A 7,218-nucleotide genomic window follows, 5' to 3' on the forward strand; every position below is an offset into this window, starting at 1 on the left:
CTTTCAAAAAAGATAGCATTTGGCTTCATTTAAAATTGTATTCACATTTGTACATGTCTGCGATTAGCTGGCAACCAGTACAGGGTGTACCCCACCTCCTGCCCGATGATAGCTGGGATAGGCTCCAGCACGCCCGCGACCCTAGTGAGGAGAAGCGGCTCAGAAAATGGATGGATGGATGGATTTGTACATGTTTTAGCAGTTGGGATGTTTGAAATCCATTATAACATGATAGGTTTAATAATTCTAGCAACAACAAACATATAAAATTTGTTTTAAAATATCAAATATTGTTCAATTGATGACAATATTTGTAGCAGAGCAAAAATGTAGAAAGATTTGCCACTGTGCAACCCTGAATATGAGTACAGTGAATAAAACGTACAACTGTATTTTCTCTCTTTTTTTTTTTTTTTAAGAATTCACCAATCCAATATAGTTGTATATTGTGGAAAAGGACACTTCCAAATACATTAGCAACCAGCCCTTGACAAGACGGCTGTACAATGACTATGCTGCCCACTAGTGTACAGAAATATAAATGAAGGTCTCTTGAGTGAACAAGATCTAAATCACACACACACATATATATATAATGGTCAGCGGTGCCTTGAGATACAAGTTGAAATCATTCTGTGACCAGGCTCAAATCATTGAAACGAATGGATATGCCATTAAATCAGTTCCAGCCTCCTGCCCAAAACATTCCACATTTTTAATATTTTTTTAAATAATAAAAATAGCAATCTATCAGATTGTACTGTATAGAAACAGTGTAATAATTAAATAGAATATATAATATTATACTGTATATAAACAGTGTAATAAATAGAATATAAGAAATTAAACTATGCATCATGACTTAATGCTGCATTTCATTTCATTGTGCTGCTCCTTCTGGTGTGCCACAAGGAGGCAGCATAATAGTCATCCAGACAAACTCATAATAGTACTTCTACTCTGAATGACTCAGTAAGATGCTCTATTATTAGTATTTTTTTCATAGAGGATAAAGAATATATGCCTGTTAATATCTGTCTACATGTGTTGCTCCACCATTTGGTTTCAAGTATACATTTCTCAAGTTCTAAAATATGACTATCAATGCTAACTGTTAGCATCTCAATGGCCTTTTCCTTTATATGTTAGCATTCTTAAGCCAATGTTGAATACACGTGTAATTCTCGTTTTAGGTTTACTTTGACAGTAAACAAACGGAGTGGCATTAAAGGTCAGAGGACAAAGATGTTATGGGGTCAGTTAAAATTCATATTTGCATTGTCTATGTTATGTAATACATGCACGTCATTTTCACCAAGTTGTCAACTCTTGTTTAGCTAAAAATTAGGTTTTTATTACACGTATTGAGCACTCCCCGAACATACGCGAAGCTGGAGACACCGGGGTGTAGTTACTCTATCCACCGCGAAGGCTACTGGAAGGGACGTTGCAATTGCCAAACACGGCACGCTACAATCTATATGCAATGGCGAGCAACGTGTTGGAATATGAGGAGGATTTCGACATACAGGAGCACCCAACTGAATTTGAACCGTACGTTTCAGCCGATCAGGAGGTCGTAGCAGACTGGTATGTTTGTGCGTCCCATAAATCCATAATTTACTTGCTCCACACAAGATCTCACCCCATGGTGTCAAAATTATCTCAAGAATGGTTCTGGGGGGACCTAGTGAATGACCTGCAGAGAGCTGGGACCAAAGTAACAAAGACACTATGCCGCCAGGGACTCAAATCCTGCAGTGCCAGACTTGTTCCCCTGCTTAAGCCAGTACATGTCCAGGCCCGTCTGAAGCTTGCTAGAGAGCATTTGGATGATCCAGAAGAGGATTGGGAGAACGTCATATGGTCAGATGAAACCAAAATATAACTTTTTGGTAAAAACTTGTGTTAGGAGGAGAAAGAATGCTGAGTTGTATCCAAAGAACACCATACCTACTGTGAAGCATGGGGGTAGAAACATCATGCTTTGGGGCTGTTTTTCTGCAGAGGGACCAGGACGACTGATCCGTGTAAAGGAAAGAGAGAATGGGGCCATGTATCATTCGATTTTGAGTGAAAACCTCCTTCCATAAGCAAGGGCATTGAAGATGAAACATGGCTGGGTCTTTCAGCATGACAATGATCCCAAACACGGGCAACGTGGCTTCGTAAGAAGCATTTCAAGGCCCTGAAGTGGCCTAGCCAGTCTCCAGATTTCAACCCCATAGAAAATCTTTGGAGGGAGTTGAAAGTCTGTGTTGCCCAGCGACAGCCCCAAAACATCACTGCCCGAGTGGATATGCATGGAGGAATGGGGCCAAAATACCAGCAACAGTGTGTGAAAAACTTGTGAAGACTTACAGGAAACGTTTGACCCCTGTCATTGCCATCAAAGGGTAAATAAAGTGATGAGATAACTTTTGTTATTGACCAAATACTTATTTTCCACCACAATTTGCAAATAAATTCTTTAAAAATCAAATGTGATTTTCTGGATTTTTTTTCTCTATTTTGTCTGTCATACGTGCGGTTTACCTAAAATTAAAATTACAGGCCTCCCTCATCTTTTAAAGTGGGAGAACTTGCACAATTGGTGGCTGACTAAATACTTTTTTGCCCCACTGCATATTGTGTACTCCTCGCTCGAGTAGCTTTATAACACACAAAGTCTTTGCCATTTCTGTTGGCTTGTAATATAGACAAAAGTACAGACGACAGCACTGAAAAGTACTGTGTGGGTCTTTTTTTTCCTACTGCCCAGAGCATAACAACCATAATGGAGTCGTACGTATATACAAGGAAATCCTCACCTCTTGTCTGCGCCGCTTCGCCGCTACACCTTAGCGGCTGTGAGATTTAGTTCTCTTGCTGGTGTTTGAGGTCCCGATCAGTGATGCTGGCGCGTTACTCAAAAAATGCAGCCCGATGACATCATAAGTAATTTGACACGTTACTTTTTATACGAATAGTCAGATTACAGTTACTTTTTTTTGCCAAAATAGTTACTTTTTTGCTTATAAGATTCAGATTTCAAAATGCTTTGGATTTTAACACATCCTATTACAACTTAGACGTCTACAGACAAACTACAGTGTGAAGGAATATGAGGAAAGTCAATAACCAAGACACTTGATTCAGTCACGGTGCATGTCATAAGTGTAGACCGATTTTAGCCTTTGTTTTAGTAATGACCAATAACACAAAGGAAACACACTATATTCTTAACGATTCCTAACTAAAATGCACACGACAAATAATTACAATATCGAAAAAAAGGCGAAATATTTATAAACGAGGCCCTCTGGGAGAGTGATGCCATCTGACATAGCACATAATCAACTCACGTGTACCTAAACAGCCAGAGGCGCAAACAGAATGGGTGGGTGGGGGCGAGAGTTTGGCATACACAAGGTGGAAATACAACCCCAATTCCAATGAAGTTGGGACGTTGTGTTAAACATAAATAAAAACAGAATACAATGATTGGCAAATCATGTTCAATCTATATTTCATTGAATACACTATAAAGACAAGCTATTTAATGTTCAAACTGGTAAACTTGGATTGTTTTTAGCAAATAATCATTAACGCAGCATTTTATGGCTGTAACGCGTTCCAAAAAAGCTGGGACAGGTGGGAAAAAAGACTGAGAAAGTTGAGGAATGCTCATCAAACACCTGTTTGGAACATCCCACTGGTGAACAGGCTAATTGGGAACAGGTGGGTGCCATGATTGGGTATAAAAGGAGCTTTCCTGAATTGCTCAGTCATTCACAAGCAAAGATGGGGCGAGGTTCACCTCTTTGTGAACAAGTGCGTGAGAAAATAGTCGAACACTTTAAGGACAATGTTCCTCAGCGTACAATTGCAAGGAATTTAGGGATTTCATCATCTACGGCCCATAATATCATCAAAAGGTTCAGAGAATCTGGAGAAATCACTGCATATAAGCGGCAAGGCCGAAGAGCAACATTGAATGCCCGTGACCTTCGATCTCTAAGGCGGCACTGCATCAAAAACCGACTTCAATGTGTAAAAGATATCACCACATGGGCTCAGGAACACTTCAGAAAAGCAATGTCAGTAAATACAGTTCGGCGCTACATCCGCAAGTGCAACTTGAAACTCCACTATGCAAAGCAAAAGCCATTTATCAACAACACCCAGAAACGCCGCCGGCTTCTCTGGGCCCGAGCTCATCTAAGATGGGCTGATGCAAAGTGGAAAAGTGTGTTGTGGTCCGACGAGTCCACATTTCAAATTGTTTTTGGAAATTCTGGACATCGTGTCCTCCGGGCCAAAGAGGATAAAAACATCCAGAGTGTTATCTGTGATGGTATGGGGCTGTGTTAGTGCCAATGGCATGGGTAACTTAACTTACACCTCTGTGAAGGCACCATTAATGCTGAAAGGTACATACAGGTTTTGGAGAAACATATGCTGCCATCCAAGCAACGTATTTTTCATGCTTATTTCAACAAGACAATGCAAAACCACATTCTGTACGTGTTACAACAGCGTGGCTTCGTAGTAAAAGAGTGCGGATACTTGACTGGCCTGCTTGCAGTCCAGACCCGTCTCCCATTGAAAATGTGTGGCGCATTATGAAGCGTAAAATACGACAACGGAGACCCGGACTGTTGAACAGCTGAAGCTGCACGTCAAGCAAGAATTGGGAAAGAATTCTACCTACAAAGCTTCAACAATTCATGTCCTCAGTTCCCAAACGTTTATTGAATGTTGTTAAAAGGTGATGTAACAGTGGTAAACATGACCCTGTCCCAGCTTTTTTGGAACGTGTTGCAGCCATAAAGTTAATGATTATTTGCTAAAAACAATAAAGTTCATCAGTTCAAACATTAAATATCTTGTCTTTGTAGTGTATTCAATTAAATATAGCTTGAACATCATTTGCAAATCATTGTATTCTGTTTTTATTTATGTTTAACACAACGTCCCAACTTCGTTGGAATTTGGGGTTGTATAATCACAATTTTGAGTTTCTGTCAGTTAAAGAGGACAATATTAAGGCCCGTTGTACACTATGTCCTGGCAACAAAGTATTATCAAGCTATAAGAACACTACGTCTAATTGAAAAACACATTTGGAGTCGCAGCACAGTACATTGAAACTCCAAACAGGTTGTAAGAAGCTGTTGACCGCAGGTACTAATGCTGGATGTCCACCTCTGAAACAGCAAATGCTGGACTTCGGTGCAACAAAAACAGTAAGTGGGGAAGAGTTGAAGAGGTTGGTTGGGCGGTTTGTGGTAGAAGAAATGCTGCCCTTAAACACGGTTGATTCACCCTCGTTTCGTGCCATAATCAAGAATTACCGGTAGACGTATGTTATTGGTGCAGAAATCGAAAACATTCACTCATCGTATGGACTACTAAACAAACTAGTTGCAACAGTGACCGATAATGGATCACACTTTGTCAAGGCGTTGTTATCAGCCTGTCACAGAGTCCGATGATGAGACGGAGTTGCGGGCGGATGATGATGATATCACATTTTCAGATCTGTCAGAAATCCTCTCAAGCTGAGAATGAAGGTGATGGCCAACTGTCGCTTCCCCAGCACCACAGGTGTGCTTCACACACCATAAACATTATTTCCACCAGTAATGTGGGGAAATATTTGACCACCAATGCAAAGAGCAAGGCTACTTTATAGGAGCAGCATAGCAAAATGCACAGCTCTTTGGACCAAATCAAGTAGCTCTACCCTTGCATCAGAAACAGCGGAGGAAGTCAGCAAAAGAAAGCTCCTGGTACCAACATTCACAAGGTGGAATTTGTTTTTTGATGCTGTAAGGAGAATTGCAGAAATATCCATTAATGAGCTGATAGTCTCTGCACCAAGCTGGGCGTTAAGTGCTTCAAAGACAAAGAGTAACAGTTCCTGCATGAGTATTGTAGGTGACTGTCCTGATAGGACTTTATTACCCACACTTGAAGTTCTGATGCAGAAGACACTCGCTGTGGAAGATGCCCTCTCCAGGATGACTGATGGCCTTCCAGATGCCATAGTGCAGGTATGTTCCATGTTTAAGGTACTTAAAAAGTCTTGCATCATTAATCATGAACATAGAACATAATATTCACTATTTTTGCAAAAACAAGATTGAAACAAACACAAAAACAAAGTGAAATCCTTCATATTGATCCCACGTGGCATAGCTTGCAAGTAATTCACTAACGTAATAAATAGTAGGCATATCAATTATATATTTCAGGCTATCCAGACTGGTTCTGCCCTTTTCGCAACTGTCAGTTGTCCAAAATTCAAACTCCGATGGCTGAGAGACGCAGGTAGCACTTTTGAGGAAAAGCCAGACGAGACCTGCTCTGCAGAAAAGGAAGTCATGGACAACCTGAGGTCAGCCTATGACTTTCAGATTCTGCATTCATATAAAAACAAGTATGTAAGTATCTATTTTATATTTTATTTATGTACCTATGTTAAGTGAAGTCTAGAAAGACCGCCTTTATTTTTCATAAAAACAAGTTGCCTATTTATGTAAAATCAGGAAAGTCGTTTTAGTTTTTTTTTATTAAAAAAAGTATTTATGTAAGAAGTCAAGTCTATTTTATATTTTATTTATGTATGTTAAGTGAAGTCTAGAAAGACCGTCTTTATTTTTCATAGAAACAAGTAGCCTATTTATGTTAAGTTAAATCAAGAAAAGACTGTTTTAGTTTATTTTTTTATTAAAAAGTATTTATGTAAGGGAAGTCAATCATTTTAGTTTTCATAAAAATATGATTATTGATCGTGAATGTTAAAAATGCATTTCCAATAAAGTATTGCCAAAAAAGATTGTCATTTTTATGTTCATGCAGTGTTGTCGGCCGCTGCTGAATGTAACAAAATTTTTTACTTTTTTCTAATTTAATTACTTTTAAACCAAATAATCAGTAAAGTAACTAAGTTACTTTTACAATCAAGTAATCCGTAAAGTAACAAGGTTACTTTTTCAAGGTAACTGTGGCCACACTGGTCCCGATGGCCGTAGGAAAAATAGTTGGCACCGCAGCTGGTTTCAGCCTCCGCCTAACTACATCTGTGCATCCAATGCTTTCTGCTAAGTCTTTCTCAAAACATGCCGGTTCAAAGTGATCAGCACAGAGTTTGGAATGCTTGCTAGGCACCCAAAGCTGAGCACTTTTCTTCCCCTGTCAATTGACTTTTCCTATCCACGTATTCTTTTTTCA

The 7,218-nt window shown here is 39.4% G+C and overlaps 1 protein-coding gene across 2 annotated transcripts in view; it reads right to left on the bottom strand.

The window, feature by feature from the left end:
• Positions 1 to 375: 375 nt before the first annotated feature.
• preb (prolactin regulatory element binding) overlaps positions 376 to 7,218 on the bottom strand; it is a 24,790-nt gene continuing 17,947 nt past the window's right edge. For both annotated transcript variants that reach the window (XM_061776166.1, XM_061776167.1), the window contains exon 10: positions 376 to 7,218. This exon is cut by the window's right edge and continues 967 nt beyond it. The gene's annotated coding sequence lies outside the window, so the exon portion shown is untranslated.

Source organism: Phyllopteryx taeniolatus, chromosome 6 (genome assembly GCF_024500385.1).
Source record: "Phyllopteryx taeniolatus isolate TA_2022b chromosome 6, UOR_Ptae_1.2, whole genome shotgun sequence".
NCBI classification, from domain to species: domain Eukaryota; kingdom Metazoa; phylum Chordata; class Actinopteri; order Syngnathiformes; family Syngnathidae; genus Phyllopteryx; species Phyllopteryx taeniolatus.